Source organism: Oncorhynchus masou, chromosome 24 (genome assembly GCF_036934945.1).
Source record: "Oncorhynchus masou masou isolate Uvic2021 chromosome 24, UVic_Omas_1.1, whole genome shotgun sequence".
Taxonomy (NCBI): domain Eukaryota; kingdom Metazoa; phylum Chordata; class Actinopteri; order Salmoniformes; family Salmonidae; genus Oncorhynchus; species Oncorhynchus masou.
This window is the reverse complement of record NC_088235.1, coordinates 45,214,354-45,234,646: the sequence shown is the minus strand read 5'-3', so window position 1 is coordinate 45,234,646 and position 20,293 is coordinate 45,214,354. Positions and strand designations below refer to the sequence as shown.

Genomic DNA, 20,293 nt, shown 5'->3' with positions numbered 1-20,293 from the left:
CAAACCTTCCTTCACTCACGCCGCCAAACTTACCCTAGTAAAACTGACTATCCTACCGATCCTCGACTTTGGCGATGTCATCTACAAAATAGCTTCCAATACTCTTCTCAGCAAACTGGATGCAGTTTATCACAGTGCCATCCGTTTTGTTACTAAAGCACCTTATACCACCCACCACTGCGACCTGTATGCTCTAGTCGGCTGGCCCTCGCTACATATTCGTCGCCAGACCCACTGGCTCCAGGTCATCTACAAGTCCATGCTAGGTAAAGCTCCGCCTTATCTCAGTTCACTGGTTACAATGGCAGCACCCACCCGTAGCACGCGCTCCAGCAGGTGTATCTCACTGATCATCCCTAGAGCCAACACCTCATTTGGCCACCTTTCCTTCCAGTTCTCTGCTGCCTGTGACTGGAACGAATTGCAAAAATCGCTGAAGTTGGAGACTTTTATCTCCCTCACCAACTTTAAACATCTGCTATCTGAGCAGCTAACCATTCGCTGCAGCTGTACATAGACCATCGGTAAATAGCCCACCCAATATACATTGGGGCAAAAAAGTATTTAGTCAGCCACCAATTGTGCAAGTTCTCCCACTTAAAAAGATGAGAGAGGCCTGTAATTGTCATCATAGGTACACTTCAACTATGACAGACAAAATGTAAAAAAGAAAACAACAGAAAATCACATTGTATGATTTTTAATGACTTTATTTGCAAATTATGGTAGAATATATGTTTTTGGTCACCGACAAACAAGCAAGATTTCTGGCTCTCACAGACCTGTAACTTCTTATTTAAGAGGCTACTCTGTCCTCCACTGGTTACCTGTATTAATGGCACCTGTTTGAACTTGTTATCAGTATAAAAGACACCTGTCCACAACCTCAAACAGTCACACTCCAAACTCCACTATGGCCAAGACCAAAGAGCTGTCAAAGGACCCCAGAAAGAAAATTGTAGACCTGCACCAGGCTGGGAAGACTGAATCTGCAATAGGTAAGCAGCTTGGTTTGAAGAAATCAACTGTGGGAGCAATTATTAGGAAATGGAAGACAAAAGGAAAGGAAAATAATGAATGGGGCCATGTATCGTGAGATTTTGAGTGAAAACCTCCTTCCATCAGCAAGGGCATTGAAGATGAAACGTGGCTGGGTCTTTCAGCACGACAATGATCCCAAACACACTGCCCGGGCAACGAAGGAGTGGCTTCGTAAGAAGCATTTCAAGGTCCTGGAGAGGCCTAGCCAGTTTCCACATCTCAACCTCATAGAAAATCTTTGGAGGGAATTGAAAGTCTGTGTTGCCCAGCAACAGCCCCAAAACATCACTGCTCTAGAGGAGATCTGCATGGAGGAATGGGCCAAAATACCAGCAACAGTGTGTGAAAACCTTGTGAAGACTTACAGAAAACGGTTGACCTCTGTCATTGCCAACAAAGGGTATATAACAAAGTATTGAGATAAACTTTTGTTATTGACCAAATACTTATTTTCCACCATAATTTGCAAATAAATTCATAAAAAATCCTACAATGTGATTTTCTGGATTTTTTTTTCTCATTTTGTCTGTCATAGTTGAAGTGTACCTATGATGCAAATTACAGGCCTCTCTCATCTTTTTAAGTGGGAGAACTTGCACAATTGGTGGCTGACTAAATACTTTTTTGCCCCACTGTACCTACCTCATCCCCATACTGTTTTTATTTATTTACTTTTCTGCCCTTTTGCACACCAGTATCTCTACCTCCACATGACCATCTGATTATTTATCACTCCAGTGTTAATCTGCTAAATTGTCATTTTTTATAAACCAGTGATTCAAGGCTACTGGTAAAATCCGCTGCGAGATATGTTCTTTTCCAAGCAGCATATCAAACTGGGATAACGTTGTAGGTTACAATGGCAAGTACATAAATATTTGCCAGAGCATATTATTTCATTTTAAATCAGATTATTTCACATGGCGATGTGGGCAACTAATCAACTTCAACATCACTTCGAGATTGCTGTCTTGGTTGAGCATGCCCTTTCAAAAAAGTCCTGGAGGAATCCTGCATGAATTCAACCTTTTGTGAAGGAATTGTGTAGGTGTCCGGCAGGAATCCTGTAGGCTTGACAAAATCCTGCAGGAAAAGTCCCCGATTCTGCTGTAAGGTCTGCACAAACATGACAATTCCTGCAAGTTTTGGTCCTGCAGCCATGTTTGTGCAGGATTTTCAACATTTCTGCAGGACGTCATTCATGCAATGGCATTGTAGTAACCTTAAGAGCTCTCGTTAGGGCCCCTAACCTCACCATTCTCCTCTGCTAAAGCTGTTGATATGTCCATATAAAATAAAATAAAATTGTATTTGTCACATACAACAGGTTACAACAGGTTTCACCTTACAGTGAAATGCTTACTTGCTTACTTTCTTGCGTGCTTACTTACAAGTTTTAAGTAAAAAATAGATAAGTAAAAAAAAGTAAGAAGTAATTAAAGAGCAGCAGTAAAAATAACAATAGCGAGGCTATATACAGGGGGTACAGGTACAGAGTCAATGTGCGGGGGCACCGGTTAGTCGAGGTAATTGATGTAATATGTACATGTAGGTAGAGTTAAAATGACTGTGCATATGTTATAAACAGAGTGTAGGAGCAGCATAAAAAGGGGGCAATGCAAATTGTCTGGGTGGCCATTTGATTAGATGTTCAGGAGTCTTATGGCTTGGGGGTAGAAGCTGTTGTGAAGCCTTTTTGTCCTAGACTTGGTGGTCCGGTACCACTTGCCATGCTGTAGCTGAGAGAACAGTCTATGACTGGGGTGGCTGGAGTCTTTGACAATTTTTAGGGCCTTCCTCTGACACCACCTGATATAGAGGTCCTGGATGGCAGGAAGCTTGGCCCCAGTGATGTGCTGGGCCGTTCGCACTACCCTCTGTAGGGCCTTGCGGTTGGAGGTTGAGCAGTTGCCATACCAGGAAGTGATGCAAACAGTTGGGATGCTCTCGATGGTGCAGCTGTCTTATTGAGGATCTGAGAACTATTGACAAATCTTTTTAGTCTCCTTAGTAGTCTCCTGATAGTTTGTTGGTGATGTGGACACCAAGGAACTTGAAGCTCTCAACCTGCTCCACTACAGCACCTTTGATGAGAATGGGGGCATGCTCAGTCCTCATTTTCCTGTAGTCCACAATCATCTCCTTTGTCTTGATCACGTTGAGGGAGAGGTTGTTGTCCTGGCACCACACAACCAGGTCTCTGACCTCCTCCCTATAGGCCTGGCCATGCAGTCATTATTGAACAGGGAGTACAGGAGGGGACTGAGCATGCACCCCTGAGGGGCCCCCCATGTTGAGGATCAGCGTGGCGGATGTGCTGTTATCCACCCTTACTACCTGGGGGGCGGCCCGTCAGGAAGTCCAGGATCCAGTTGCAGAGGGAGGTGTTTAGTCCCAGGATCCTTAGTTTAGTGATGAGCTTTGAGGGCACTATAGTGTTGAACACTGAGCTGTAGTCAATGAATAGCATTCTCACATATGTATTCTTTTTGTTCTGTTGGGAAAGGGCAGTGTGGAGTGCAATAGGTATTGCATCATCTGTGGATCTGTTGGGGCGGTATGCAAATTGGAGTGGGTCTAGGGTTTCTGGGATAATGGTGTTGATGTGAGCAATGACCCGCCTTTCAATGCACTTCATGGCTACAGATGTGAGTGCTACAGGTCGGTAGTAATTTAGGCAGGTTACCTTAGGGCACAGGGACTATGGTGGTCTGCTTGAAACATGTTAGTATTACAGACTCAGTCAGGGACAGGTTGAAAATGTCAGTGAAGAAACTTACCAGTTGGTCAGGGCATGCTCGGAGTACACGTCCTGGTAATCTGGCCCTGCGGCCTTGTGAATGTTGACCTGTTTAAAGGTCTTTCTTTCATCAGCTACGGAAAGCATGATCACACAGTCGTCCGGAACAGTTGATGCTCTCATTCATGTTTCAGAGTTACTTGTCTCAAAGCGAGTATAGAACATATTCCAGTCTATGTTAGCAAAACGGGCCTGGAGCTTAGCAGCTGCTTCATCCGACCACTTTTTCATTGTCCGAGTCACTGGTGCATCCTGCTTTAGTTTTTTCTTGTAAGCAAGAATCAGGAGGATAGAATTATGGTCAAATGGAGGGCGAGGGAAAGCTTTGTGAGAGTTCTGTGTGTGGAGTAAAGGTGGTCTAGAGTTTTTTTCCCTCAGGTTGCACATTTAACATGCTGGTAGAAATTAGGTAAAACAATAAGTTTCCCTGCATTAAAGTCCACGGCCGCTAGGAGTGCCGCCTCTGGATGAATGTTTTCCTGTTTGCTTATGGCCGTATACAGCTCATTGAGTGCGGTCTTAGTGCCAGCATCGGTTTGTGGTGGTAAATAGACAGCTACGAAGAATATAGATGAAAACTCTCTTGGTAAATAGTGTGGTCTTCAGCTTATCATGAGATACTCTAACTCAGGCAAAGAAAACCTCAAGACTTCCTTAGATTTCGTGCACCAGCTGTTGTTTACAAATATACACAGACCGCCACCCCTTGTCTTACCAGAGGCATCTGTTCTATCCTGCCGAAAAAGTGGAAAATCCGCCAGCTGTATGTTATTCATGTTGTTGTTCAGCCATGAGTCGGTGAAACATAATACATTACAGTTTTTAATGTCCCGTTGGTAGGATATACATGCCCGTAGCTCATCTATTTTTTATCCAATGATTGTACATTGGCTAATAGGACCGATGGTAAAGGCAGATTTCCCACCGCTGTCAGATCCTTACAGCCTTACACCTCTAACCATAGAAAGCCTCTCCTGCCCCAAGGCTCTAAGTCATCAGTCTTACAGTCCTCAGTACTTTGCTGAGATATTAGTCACTAAACATGGTGCCTCACTCTCTCAACACACATCCCTCCCATCAGGGAGCTCTCACATGAACATCCTGCTTCAAATAAACTGACTAATGTCTAGTTTGGGATTTGAATGCTTTGCTTTGATAAGATGAATGTTTCAGCTTGTTTGACAAAGACATTTGGAATGCTTCTCATTAATCTTCTAATTCAGCACCTTATCTGATATCCTTGTATTGTATTTGTTTCCCATTGGAAAGTCTCTCAGAACACTATGCTTTTGTCATTGTGAGTTATTCTTGCTGTGGTGAGTCATCTTACCTGTGATTGGCTGGGCTATTTCAATGCAGGTATATAAGAGTTGGTCAGATCCTGTGGTAGTTAGTTTCTGTAGCTGAGCTCAGGGATGAAAATCTACCATCTCAATCTCATATATCTGCTTTCTGTTTTCTTATAAATTCAAACATATTTATGATATGAAATAGGCCTTCTGTAATATTTCATTTTGTCTGCTTTGCTGAATCTGTATTAAAAAAAATGCATTGTTAATTTCCTAATACAAGACTTTATTTGTTAAATGAGTTGATTTTGTTACATGACTCTGCATTTTTCCCTGTGAGTGCACAATCAAAATGACTGCCATCTGAACAGGAAAGAGTCCTCCCATAAGTCAACAGGCCCTGTCACTGAAACTAGTTGACTGAGGTTGTGTGCCTCCTCTCCTCTCAGCAACACAGGGCTTCTCCTTTTAACCAGAGAGAACACGTAACGAACCTTTCATATGCTGTTTGAAGAATATTAGACTGCTCTAAGAATTCTTGAATTAGATATGTCCGATTTATCTGTGCATCTAATTCAAAATGCCATGATTGTAGTACAAATGCTCCTGTGGATGGTGCAATGGTGTAATTAATGGACTGTAATCGATGCAAACAGCAATGTCATACTGGTGGACATTTAAAGTTCCAGTGGTTGCAAACTTCTGCTTTTTTGTTTCATTTTAGGATTACAATACACTGCTTATTTTTAAATCCAATGAGAGTGAGAATCTACTCAGATTCCATCAACTCTTCCTTGTTTTCTAACAAGCAAGAAACAAAAACAAAACTACAGTAGATGCCTCCTCAGGTGTTGCTCAGCCACAAAGTGAAAGAGTTGGTGTGGTGTTGGTTGACTGGTAATGAGGGATCGTGCTGTCCTCCATGCTGGGGTAAGAGACAGACAGCCAGGAGCTCCACTCTGCTATCTTCTATCTGCTCTCACCACCATGTCTTCCAACAGCCGAGGAGCACTTTGGCAAAACAAAAGAGTCTAGTCAGCATCTCAACCCCCCCCCCCCCCCCCCCCAGTTACCCGCACCTTGAATCTGACTATCACAACCCAGTCCTGACAACCCAACCCTGTTCAAAGTCACATCCCTGAAATGAGACTAGACTATCTAACAATTTATCCAAACAAGGGAACCACTGCCAGAGTTCTTATCAAGTTGAACTCCCCAGACACCTGTATGAGACTATGTTCTCCTGACACTCAGCATGGTTCAAATCTGATTTCTAATCAGTGTTTGATCCCAAGTTCAATGTTAAAGCCTCTTTGTTATATACCTCACTGGCAAAGCACTTGTTGTCAAGCAAAAGTAATCAGTGGGCAACATGTGTTACCACCCAGAGTTCTAATGGTGGACTAATGATGAGTTAGCGGTTGTGGGGAAGAGGTCATGGCTGCGTTCACTGCTATGGAGTTGTCCTAGGCAAGCAGGAACCAAACAGTTTTGAACAGACTAATATTATCACATTGGGTATATAGTATTTATTGCAGGGATATAATCTTGGGGTCCGAGAAAGATCATCGATGTATTGGTACAGTGCTGAGAATAAAAGGATATGTCATCAGTTGTCAAACAGTTCTGTTAGCATCTCCTTTTTATTTCAGTTCCTGACAATTCCACCTTAAGTTCTAATTTTGTATCACACAAAAAAATTATACTTGTTAAAGATAAGCCTTGAAAAAATGCACATTTGGGAAGAGATTACAGTGTTATGGGCCAGTGTTGGAGGGGTACAGGGGTGAAGGCAGTGGTGGGCCGTCAGGACCAGCAAGGCCTTCTCTGCTGGCCTAAACATTATCAGAATATAATTTTTTTTTAAATATATTTTCCCAAAAATATGTATTAAATTATTCCCCAGAGTAAGAGTACAATCTTCATTTCATATCGTTCCTCTTGGTTGCACTGCTTCCAGCCCCAGGTTGAGATTTGGAGGGCTGGTCTTTATGTTAGATATTTTATCCAGTCATATTCAGCCATCATGTGTTGCCAGGGGTCTAAAATCTGCCCTCAGGCCTTCAGAATCAACAGTGCAGCGCTTGTAGCTTAAAGTGAATGGAAATTCAAATTTAGAGACAACCAATCAGCTTTAGAGTTGGTTATTGTACGCCTGCTGGCTGGCTCCAGTGTTACACAGGAGCCAGCTAGCAGGCGTAGTGCGTGCACGTCTTTTGATTGGATTACCAATATTGAGAGGCAGGTCCTATATGGGCAGGTCTCAGAACTAGGAAACTGAAATTGATCAACAAATTCATTTGCGTACTACTAAGCTGTTTTTTCAACCCACAATGGAGGAAGGAGAAGATTTCGATTTGGTCAAGGATATAGTTATAACGCCATTCTCAAGACAAACTTTTCAAGAAAAGTTAGACATTGTCAGGAGAGGTAGACGCCGACGCTACAAAGCCTGTCACAGGCGGGAAAGGGGTTTGTTCGCCACTTTCAATTATGGGCGCTATCAATGACTCACAGGCTCCGAGAAGCACTGCAAACTGTACTGCTGGGAATGCCTATTATTTGCAAGTGATCAATTTGGTGTTTGGAGCCACACTGGCTTTGCAAACCTGAGTTGTCTAACCAAGGCAGCAACGAGACACCAAAGTACAGCTGGGCACTTACAAGCAATGGTGCTTTTGAAAACTTTTGGGGACACCCGAGTGGATCTACAGCTCAACGAACAAGCGCGCAGGGCAACGAAGCTGCACAATGAAAAGGTATTGTACTCTTCCCCTGCAATTCTCTGAATAAAAATGTCAATTTCAAGGTGACGCAACGCCTGGTTATACAGCGTTTCTGTCTAAATGTATAGTGTCTAGAGCCATGGCATCATAATGATGGTAATAAGAGGTGGATTAATTCGGGTGGGACTGTGTAGGACTTCACTGAAGGCCCAGGCCCCAGAACCACGACATGCTACTGGGTGAAGGGGAGGTGTTGAAGTAACACTGAATTATGTACAAGAGGCTATGCTGCACTGGGTAATAGTGAGGCTAAACAGGCCTATGAGTGAATATAGACTACATTCTGTAACAGACTATTAGCAGGTTTCTACATAATAGGATGCCTGTTGTTTCGGGTGTGGGGGACTGTGTCATAAGGTTATGATAAGTGGATGAATGAAGGGTCAGTGTGAATAATGGGTGCTGACTGGAAGTAAATGAAGTAACTGACTATACAGAACAAATGGTTCAATAAGGAACATTATAGCTGAGCAGCAATTGGCCCAGATAGCAACAAGGCTGTGTTTATATTGCTGGACAGAGCAGTAAACCGGGGGAGTGAGCTACCGACTGCTCAACATGTCTGGGCGTAACCCTGTCTGTACATTGTAGAGCTTGCACCCTGAGGCACTACTGAGCATGCTCACTAGTGTCAGACAGAAACTGTTCAGACGCTCACTCTATCTGCCTGCCACTATAACTGTAGCTAGTTCGGACATGAAGGAACAAAAGGCAGACGGCCCGTCTCAGAGTGATGACCTGGGGATATAGTTAGTATTTCAGCCAGGAATATAGTAACAAATGAAACAGAGTAAACACTCAGTAAAAGGCACACACAGTGAACACTCAGTACATCCATGCTCACATAAATAAATAAGTTAAATGTGCTACTTCCCCATTGCAACTGTACCATGTGTACCTTCAGACTAGCGTCCCTGAGTGAGCCCAAGTAAGGCGACAATAACATTGGCAGAAAAGGAGCTAGTATAACAGCCTGTGTCTCTGATTGCCATGAGTCACTTCAGCCTTTGTGTGGCGGCTTTCAGTGGCTCGTAAACAGATATTCATCCGACGTGCATCACGTGCGCCCTGGCTCCTGCAGGTCGGTGTGTGTCGCTCCAGACACATTCTACGCTCTGTTGATCTTGACACACTACTGTCGACAAGCATTCAACACAATAAAAGCCATTTTTTATTACATGTAATATTAGTTTGGGGATTTATACAAAAAGGTATATGATGCAAATGAATGAAGCTAAGCAAGCAGTTAACTGATAGAAGTTGGTAATTTGGTGAGTGTCCATTGCAAGGAAGGAGAGGGGCAAGGAGGGGTAGAAACTAAGCTGTACAGAAATCTCAGAGACATACAGTACATAACTATGGAAGTACCACAACTTCCTGCATTTTCGCTGAGTCACCAGAGTTGTTAGAGGGAACACAGACAGATGTAATCATGTAAAAAGACGACTGTATTATACCAAAGATACATTGTCTTGACAACTAGCATTTTCTTCATCATCCTGACCATAAAGTATAATAAGTGTAACAAAAAAGTCTCAAATTCTCTTGAATCCCTGATTACACGTCAACACTAATAACCTAATACCATATTCAAGAAACATGACAAACATTAGTTTAATAAAAAGCTGTGTAGAAGCATCTCAATTGAATCAAAATTAACATGTACTGAATAAGGCAACAACACAGTATTTTATTGGGCAATTGTGCTTGTTCATCACCCTCTGTGACGTTATGTGGAGCCAGGTGTATCCAGGGTATGTTCTGTCTGAAAGTTCACTGATTGATTAACATTCTGAGGCCTGACCAATGACAACACCCAAAATCCTACGTGATAATGTTGTATTGCCTTACCCGATAAACCAGTTTTGATTCAATTCTGGACTTTGGCCATAAACATTGAAACATGTCATGACACAAATTAGCCATAAAACAGTCCTAATAAGAATGAACTTGGGCTATAAAACATCAGTTATACCTGGCGATAGCTGTGAGTCTATTGTATAAGGTTGTCTTCAGCATCATATCATAGACAAACTGTATAGGAGTCGGGCATTACCAGGTGCCCGATAAGACACTCTACTCTGCTGTACTGGAGATAACCCATTTATAGCCTGGGATAGATAGATAACTGCTTACCTCGCAATATACTAGAGACCAGCTGTGGCTGTCCCTACCTCACCCAGTCACAACCTTGGTCATGACCCAATCTCACCCCCCGGGGAACCCCTGTCCATGACCTCAACTACCCATGTCTACCACTGTCAGATTCACTTTTAACACCCTATCTAATTCACCCGGAATCAGACTAACCCTTTTCATGACTTAAAGACAGATTTTGTGACCACAGATAACCCCAGTTGCTGACCTTCATGACCTCAAACACCCCAGTGTGCAGCTTGTGACAGAAGATGACAGTATCTTCATTGGAAGAGTGTTTGTTTTGAGTAATTTGAGTGGACATGGGATCACTAATCATTCTGTTTCAAAGACTTCAAAGGACTTCAGAACTGAGCTCAAAGTCGAGAGTGATTCCCTGTCAACTACAGAAGACTTTAGCCTTTAGACACCATTCACGAGGAAAATGTATTTGCCCTTTTGGCACTTCAGGGGGAATTTATGCTTCTTCCAATTATTTAAAACATGTATATTTGTCCATATAAAACAAAAAACTCAAGTCAGACAACGTCCTTAGTTTCAAATAATTTATTGTTGTTATGTCAAAGGTACAGAACCATTTTGAGACATCAAGGACTAAACTTCAACAAATCGCCCTTAACAAGGAATCTCAACTGCAATTAGGAAAACCCAGCAGAGCTTAGCATGATCTCCTGTCTCCAGCTATTCCCCTCCCTCTCTTGACAAGTCATTAACAGGCAGCCTCGTAGTATTTGAGCCTCAGGCAATGCCTTTCAAAGACAAAAGTCTGCAAAGAGGCTCTCTTTTTAACACAAAACAGCTTTAGAGCCATTTAACAGACCCATGTCATCACTTGAGAGCTATGAGGTGCTTTGTCCAAAAACTCCCTCCTGCTTTAACAGTAGAGTAATTGTTTGCCAGGTGTTCTAGCGGGAGGAAATATAATCAGAATACAGCTAATTGACAGGGTCCCCAGAGTGCCAGGAAAGGACAAGTTATGAAGAGCCACATGACACGATCACACAGGAAATAACAAAACACCAACCTGTAAAAAATATAAGGCAATGTTTATGTGACCCCCTTTCAAACAGCCCCTTATTTATCACTTATTTGCAGGTATACCGCTATTATACCACAGGAGGTTGGTGGCACCTTAATTGGGGAGGACGGGCTTGTGGTAGTGGCAAAGTGGAAGCGGAATTAGTGGAATGGTGTCAAAAACATCAAACATGTGTTTGATGCCATTCCATTCGCTCCCTTCCAGCCGTTATTATGAACTGTCCTCCCCTCAGCAGCCCCCACTGTATTATACATATCAGTGGGTAACTGGCAAATTGGGAGGGTCGGGGGATGTTCTTAAACCATGGGGGCTGTTTGTATTTCAAATTAGAGAGGTGTTAAACAATAGAAGTGTTGATGAATTTACCTACAAAAAAGCAGGGAACCATTCACACATAACCAATACCTTTATTTCGGTTACAGGGTCTGTCTTATTTTACTAGGCAAGTCAGGTAAGAACAAATTCCTATTTACAATGATGGCCTCGGAACAGTGGGTTAACTGCCATGTTCAGAGGCAGAACGACAGAGTTTTACCTTGTCAGCTCGGGGATTCGATCTAGCAACCTTTCGGTTACTGGCCCAACACTCTAACCACTAAACTACCTGCCACCCCATGACTAGGTCTTTAGGTGGATTTTAATTGACCATGTTTTTGTACACCCTACGCCTTTCAGATCTATGAAAAATCTGGCATGGTACATTTTTGGGATTTTGGTCTATGTATGGAAGGGATATATACAGTCCATCATATTACATATAGGATAGAGGCAATAGTACAGTAAACCAGGGAATACATAAAAAAAGTGTTTAAAAAATATAGAATTTAGGTATTTGATTTCAATGCTTTGGGGTCCTCTGAGTGGATCCTTTCAATCAAATATTTTTCTAAACCAAAATGCACTTGTCAATTAATGATATCATATCCTTGTGATACCAAGACATTATCTTTTTTTTATAATGCCTGAAAAGTGAAATGTACATACAGTAATACATACTATAGTTCAAACTAAATTATTGGGTTCCCACCTGCCAAGGTACAGTATGAGACAGGCTGTCTCAGTGTCCTCACAAGATCATTTCAAACAGGGTAGTTTCATCTCACCTCGGTCTCATCCATCTCAATCTAAAGTGGAAGAGAGAAATAAGGGCCAATAAATAGATGATTGTATCCAGGGGCAGATAAATACTGTAAACAGAAAATCCAACCTTGATATCATTATCCTATAAAAAGGCCTTGTGGTGTTTATATGATGCAATAATATGATGTCCCACTCTCTACTTATAGTGCTATTACCAAACAACAATATTTATATAACTAAATCAATCCTTACATTTAGCAGAAAATAGTGCATATAATTCTTGTAGATTCTATATTATTTGCATTACACCATTGAAAAAAAAATCCAAGTTTATGTGTCATGTATTTTCATGATCCGTTACTGCTTCTGACTTGCACATACACCACAGGGTGTTATTTGTTGCTCCCAAGCACCACCTACTATCACCATGCTCTTATTAGCTATTGACAGAAAGTTGTCTGAAAACCCACATCCTCAGTCAAGTATTGTAAACGCGTGTAAACAGAGACTTGAGCAAAGCGTCAGATTAGACGGAAAGCACAACCTTTCATAAAATATAAAAGAAGCTTAATCTAAATTTCTTATTTATCTTTTCAAATAAAATAATTGTATTAGTAGAAAGAGGAGGAAGGGAAGCGCTTCTAAGGGTAGATAGAAGGTGCTCTTTGGTAAAAGGGGTGAATTGGTCATCAAAAAGAAAGGTAGACCAAGGCACTCTTCATATAATTGATTAAAATGCCTTTATTAGTATGGCATGTTCAATAGAAACAAAGTTTTTTTTTAAATTGAAAAGCTGTTCAAAAGAGGACATTGTATTCCTTTTTTTTGTACTCCCTGATGAAGGCCATGTAGCCGAAATGTGTCGTTTTTAAAAAACTTTGTTTCTATTGAACATGCCATACTAATAAAGGAATTTTAGAAAATAATTGTATTACTGAACAGGACAATACATCCTTTCCATGGCAATTGGGTTTGTATTTTTGATTTAATGTTTAGTTTTCTCACTGTATGGGAAAATGTTTACAAAGGGAATACAAGCTATGATTTCAAGTAAAAAGAAAACACCTGGATTTCCATCCCAAAGAGAATCTCCTGTTGGTTTAAAATGTACTTTGACTTTGTTTGAAACACTGGTCAGAGGAGCTGTGGTTGGGTGCTCTGGTTTTAACTGGACCGTGAGGGTTGACCGTGACGAAACAGATAAAAATCAGAGAGGTTGTTGGTAGGAAGGCACGGTCTATGAGGATGAAACCTGAGATGGCTATTCACTGTGCCACAAACACTGGTGGGCCACCACACTCTGCTCAGAGACCTAAGACATTTTGGGTTTGTTTCACAGTCATAGATTGGATTTTTCCCCCCCAATTTAGTAGATGGAGGACCAGTGAGTAGGAGTGTATTTACATCATGTTCATGCAACCACATTTCAGTGGTCTGGATTGAAGTGTAATTTAGTTAAAACACAGGCTTATCTATGTCTGTGAAACCGTCCCTTCAAGTTTGAGGGAAATACACTACTGCTTTACATTTTAGATTAGCAGTTTTGCAACTCATGTGATCTATTCCTTCCTGCGCTAATCTTATAGAGTAAAACACAGAAATACATGAGCATTCGTGTTGCTGTGTCCTGTGTTCATTACAAAGCATCCAGAAAGATGCTGCAGCACACAATAATAATGTTAAGTCCCACATAGACACGTTTAAAATGGCCGGCCCAAAGTGAAAAATAGCAACATTACTTAGTGTGTGTCATAGACAGAGAGTAGTCCCATTCACTGCCACGTAACCCCAACTGACGACAGCCTCTCCTACACAAGACACATTTATCAGGGCACCAAAACACATCGCAGGTGGACGTTATGATTAAAGAGGCCTTAAAAAGTCAACAATAAATTAAAAACCTCCATTTATAACCCAATGTGTCGCTATACACTGCAAAAATTATAACACAGATTTAGAGTTTTAAACGTGTTTTCAGTGTGCTGTTTATCATCCTGCCATGGAAAGAGGGATTTGTATACTTTAAAATGGATGTCAGAGACATTTTCCACAACAAGAGCAGTCATTCATCATGACCACATTCCGAAGGACAGAGAAAGTGTCATGAATTATTTATTGTACAGACACTATATCACAAAGATTGATTAACGACTAGAGAGCTTTGTCGTCCAGCTTGATACAATGCATCTTATAATTTAGCATGTTAGAGACCTACTTTTCACACTGATGTATTAACTGGTTCAGGATTGAAGGTGACGACAACATTTTCTGCACTGAATTAAGTCATTAGAACGGCTGCCTTTCACAGAAAACCCCCTTTCAACAACACCCCCTCCACACTGATTATTAAGGCATCTGCATGCTTCCCATGCTTTCGAAACAGTTCAGAACAGTTTGTGCATATATTCTGACGACATTTTGTGAAGATTTTGTTAGGTTTGGTCTTCGGCAAGGGTTTTTCCAGTTTGTGCACACAAACAAAATTTGAGGCAAGCCAAATTCAGTAGCCAAAGTCTACACCCCTTCGTTGATGATTGGTCAACACTAGCGATTCTTCAATTAAGTGTTTGTTGTCATTCAAAGAGAGACAAATCGTTTTCATGCAAAATGTTTCACTTGCAAAATTAGTTAATTGTAAAATTGCCCAACGAAGATTCCTTCGAAATTTTTTCCGAAATTAATGACCGATTTTTTGAGTTATCTTACATTACTTTGGACTATTTTGAAGAAATGTATACTGGTGTATTCAAGTGAATGTCTTTTAAGGGAGTATGCAAGCATACTCGCTCAGTGCACCTATGTTCAGCTAGGCGCCAGCTGAACCAAAACATGTGGAAGGCTTTAACACAGGGGCCCCCCTGGGTTGTGTCCTCAACCCTCTACTGTACTCCCGGTCACCCACGACTACACCAACTCCATCATCAAGTTTGTTGACGACACCACGGTTGTAGGCCTGATAACCAACAACGACGAGTCAGCCTATAGGGAGGAGGTAAATTAACTGGCATTGTGGTGCCAGGACGACAACTTCTCCCTCAATGTCAGCTAAACAAAGGAGTTGATTGTTGACTTCATAAAGCAGAGGAGGGAACATGCCCCAATCCAGATCAATGGGACTGCAGTAGAGAGAGTCAGCAGTTTTAAGTTCCTCAGCGTCCACATCATCAGGGTATTGTCATGGACCAGCAACACCACCACTCAAAAGGGCGCAAAAGCATCATGTGTGCCAAGGTGCTGAGAGTCATTGCAGGTGGTCAGTCCAGTTCAAGTGCTCAGCAGTCTGATGGCTTGTATATAGAAACTCTCTTTGAGCCTGTTGGTATCAGACCTCATGCTCTGATACCGTCTGCCCAACGATAAGGGAGTGAACAGCTTATAGCTGTGGTGTGTGGGGTCCTTGATGATACTGCTGGCCTTCCCCAGGCACCGTTTTGAGAAGATGTCCTGGATGGGTGGAAGCACGGTCCCAGTGATGTACTGAGCCATCTTCAACAGAATGTCAAGAGTGTGCAAAGCTGCCACTAAGGCAATGGGTGGCTACTTTGAAGAATCTAAAATCTAAAATTATTTATTTTTTAACACTTTTTTGGTTTCTACATGATTCCATCTGTGTTATTTCATGGTTTTGATGTATTATTCTGCAATGTAGAAAATTGTCAAAATAAAGAAAAACTACTGAAGGAGAAGGTGTGTCCAAACTTTTGACTGGTACACACACACACACACACACAAATATAAATTCATACTACACACACGACAACTGCTGCTATCAGACTCTTATTATTATTGCTAAATACTGCACAATTTAAACACTTGCATCCCAATCCCCCTTTCACCAACACATGTATAAATATTGGATTATAAATTGTGCCTTTCTGTATTATACTTATGCTACAATGTTGATTTTTATTCTACTGAGACATTTACTTTATGTTTGTATTCTCATCTTTTATTATTTCTTATTGTTGTTGCATTGTCGAGAAGGAACCTGCAAGTGAGCATTTAATATACGCCGTATACTATATATATCCCATACATATGACTAATAAAATGTGAAACTTCATAAAAATCTACTAGAGGAAAATATTAATATATAATATAAAATATGAATAACCTTAGAAATACATGATCAGATATTATGAAATTAAATAATGACTATACCACACAATTGATCCAATTTCTAAACACACGCTGTTGTATGAAAGACCAGCAAAGGGAGAGAGAGAGAGAAAGAGAGCAGATGGTAAAACAAAAGGTTTTAGGTGATTCACTCATCTTTTGTTTTGCTATCTTTGATCAAATGAAGAGAAACCCACCCACAACAATAAAAGCAAACCACATTTTGCAAGCTCCCTCTCTTCATCAAAAACACAGTGTTTTTATCTAAAGCATCCCCCATTACAACAAAAAAAGTGTGCATTATTTAAATTGTTCTAAGAACCACCAGTTAACCTTCCAGAAAAGATGCACCACAAAAAAAAGTGATTTGCATATGCACTCACACACGCTTGTCATAATAAGCCACGAAAAACAACCAGTCTAACAGCAATGTTTAACTGCCTGAAATGCACATTTTCTCAGGCCGATTTCTTCCCAATGACAATTTTATGGCTTTGAAAGCAGTTACAGTACATTGACTAGGAACTGTTGTGACCCTGTTTCCAAAACAGGGTCACATATAGCACATATAGCAGATTCACTCTACAGTATAACAAGGTCACTAACAAGGTCACTGGCTCATCTTTGAAGTGTACACTCTCTCTCTCTCTGTCTTGTTATTTAGTCTGAAAGACAGATGTGGTCAGTGAGACAACATATAGGAGCACAGCATTGACACCAGCACCCAGGCTAAGAGATCATGGCAGCCAGTACTTTGTTCACTCTGCTATGGATGACAGCTATTGATCATCCATGGCTACTTAATGGATAAGCTCCACTTAAGTGAATTAATCTCAAAGAGAAAGAGGGGAAAAACCCAGACATGCTTCCATCCATTATGTGGTTGGGATGGTTTGCGGGGTGATTAGTAAATGTCTCCTGTACATTGTCTGAACGACTCACACATGCGGCAGGCCAACTCAGAGTGGCTTTGCGGGGGCAGGCAGGAGGTTGACTAAACTTGCAAACATTTTTTAATCACACACTGATCTGAACATTTCTCTTTGAGGTTTCAGGTCTCCGTTCATCATTAACAGGTGTAGTTACTTTACCCTACATGCCCTGCAGGAGAGAGTGACCGTTCCGCCACCATACTTCTCTCCGATCTTCTCCTCTTCTTTTCTCCAACACACGTTGTAAACAGACACTGAAACAAGAGGACAGAAACTCAAATTAGCCCTATGTCTGTATTTACTGAACACAAAGTGCTATTGGAATTAGTCAGATACAAAGGTGATTCAATGAAGGTCAATAACTTTGTGGAGCTGAATTTGAGGTGTAAATTACATGGCTAAGGCAGTCTGGGAGATTGTCAGTTTGGAGCGTGTCAGAGAAAAGCCATCGCATGGGCATTAATCAAATACATGTCAGAATGAAGATAATGTAGTGACAGAGATATAATACATATATAGAAAATAGCATTTGTTTTTACAAAGCAATTCCGGTAGACAGTCATCTAAGTATAGGTGTATGTGTGTAAACACACACAGACTATGAGCAAACACACATTTCATTCTGCTTCAACTGACAAAGAAAAACATATACGTGAGGTTCCTGGGTTGTGGTCAGATTCTATTCATTAACAGAGTCAGACTGTATTATTTGGGGTTTTGTAGTATACTCAAAAAGAGGACGAGAAAAAACAACAAAACAAACCAATACATTTTTTGAATAAGTTGTACGCCTAAACCATTTAAAAATAGCAACATCAATGTAAACAAAACAGCTTCAAACAGGAAGTAAGATAATATCTGCATTGGTTCAGAACAGCTAAAGAACAAGTCCAAATCCTGTAATGTTTCCATTTTCAACATACCTTTCCTTTGTAAGAAAGTATATAGCCAGTCCTAACATAGACACACACATTGATTAACCATGGTGCCCTGTGTCTGTCTATTATTTAGGGCATATTACACCGGGCCCATGTTTTACAAGGATTTCCAATATGAGACTTAGACGTCATATCCCCATCAAAACCATATACAACAGATAGAAATTACCAGTGTCCATTTGAAGAGAAACACATTCCCACACACAGGGTAGCAGTGAAGATATACAGCATCAAGCTTAATGAAGAGGATATAGCTATGCAAATAATGCATATTTCTGATTTGAATTGCAAAATACTACAGTTGGGGTAACAGGAGTTTAAGAAGTATTTCTCACACAGAAATAAATCACACACTCCGACTAATGGAAATCTGAGGAGATAAAGAGGCCTGGACAGGTGAAACGAGTGACAGGACTAAGCTTTAAAACAAACGCACTGTGGAAATATCTGCCACTCACTAACATTACACTGTACACTAAACTGACAGCCGTCACAATAATACAGGATACTGTATACACTTTACTCATGACAACAACAACAACAAAAACACTTACAACTAAATGTGTAATGTGCCTTCTTTATGGTCATGAAAGCAGGGAGTCCAGATTCTACAACCAAGTACACTTTAAACTAATCCAGAAAACTATAACTACCTACAATTAAATTATACCGTGGAGTAATCTAAATATTACAGGAAACCAACACATACAGTAGTCTACATGATAACAATAACACACTGTATCAACATTATACAGGAAATGCACAAACTGTCTAAACTTCATCAAACTACCGGCTAAAGCAAGGAAAAAAATATTGGAAATGTACAGCAATTGCCTTAAACTAATTTGTGATGAACTACGTCTGCGTTTGGATGGTAGATGCATACTTTAGATTATCATGCATTATTTTGTGAACCAATAATTTCCACCAGTAGTCTGTGTCTCTGGTACAGAAAATAAATTGAGCCTTAAAATATGTTGCACTTGTTTTTTTGATAGGCATTTGTTGTTGCTGAAAAGGTTAACGATTTTTCCTATCGAAACTGAGTGGGTTGTGAAAGAACATTTCATGAGGCAAATTTCCCCTGAGCGCCTGTAATATTATCACCCCAGCCATCATAGTTTCAGAATGACTTCTGGATGTATTTATATAAAAACAAGTCTAACACAAATAGGTTACAATATTAATGAGCTACTACAGTTTATTACACAATTTCTTAATGAATGCTGATCTTGTCAACTTTTGACTTATTTATAAATACTCAAAGTTAAGGCCTAACAAAAACTTTGAGGCCTTCAACAAAAATAACAAACACTTCAGTTTTTCATAGAATACAATTAGCTGTTATTCATGAAGAAATATACATTAAAAAAAAGTTATGATTTAGGTCAACAATTTGTACTGGGTTTGTTAAGTGTGAATTTGTTTCCAAATCAAATAAACTACTCTTACAGTAAACAGATCATTTGACCCATTTCAAACATGACAGCATGCTTGTATTGTAAAAATACTAAATATAGGGTTTACTGTGCATTTCCACTATCAAAATTAGTCAGATGACACAGAAGAGGTTTTGAGAGCATTTCTTTGATGCGTTCCGTGGTTAAACAGAGGATTTCAGAGCCGTGGGCAGAGACTTGCCGAGTATTTTCCCACCTTTTTATTTGTCACAGACAGAGACAGAGAAAGAGAAATAAAGAGAGAGAAAGGACCGCTGAATTATGAAAAACTTACAGCTTTAAAACATGATACTTAATGGAGTTACTGTACCATATGGAATTCCCACAGAAGAGAGGCTGAGACAACAAATGGAGGAAAGACAGCAATGTTCTCAAAAAAGCACCACCCATTTTAAGCAGAATTGTGAAGCATGACATTACCATGATCTGTAAAATGATGAAAGCTATATAGACTGAAGTTAAATTTAGGTCTCTTCAAACTATCTTAGAGAGAAGGTTGACATTAGGCACTGGAGACAAAGACCAATCATTCCTACGTAATAACGAACCTCAACAATTAATACTGAAACTCACACAAATAAGAAAAGAATGCGAGTAGATTTACCACAGATTTACCTTTCAGAAGGACAACTATAGCCACCATTGGGATGTA

General features: G+C 40.5%; 1 long non-coding RNA gene across 1 annotated transcript in view; it reads right to left on the bottom strand.

The window, feature by feature from the left end:
- Positions 1-10,604: 10,604 nt before the first annotated feature.
- Positions 10,605-20,293, bottom strand: part of LOC135512247 (uncharacterized) — a 41,066-nt gene continuing 31,377 nt past the window's right edge. Inside the window, exons 2-3 of the long non-coding RNA XR_010451387.1 lie at positions 17,403-17,497; positions 10,605-12,236 (exon numbers count right to left, since the gene is read on the bottom strand). This is a non-coding gene — a long non-coding RNA (uncharacterized LOC135512247). The remainder of the gene's footprint in view (positions 12,237-17,402; positions 17,498-20,293) is intronic.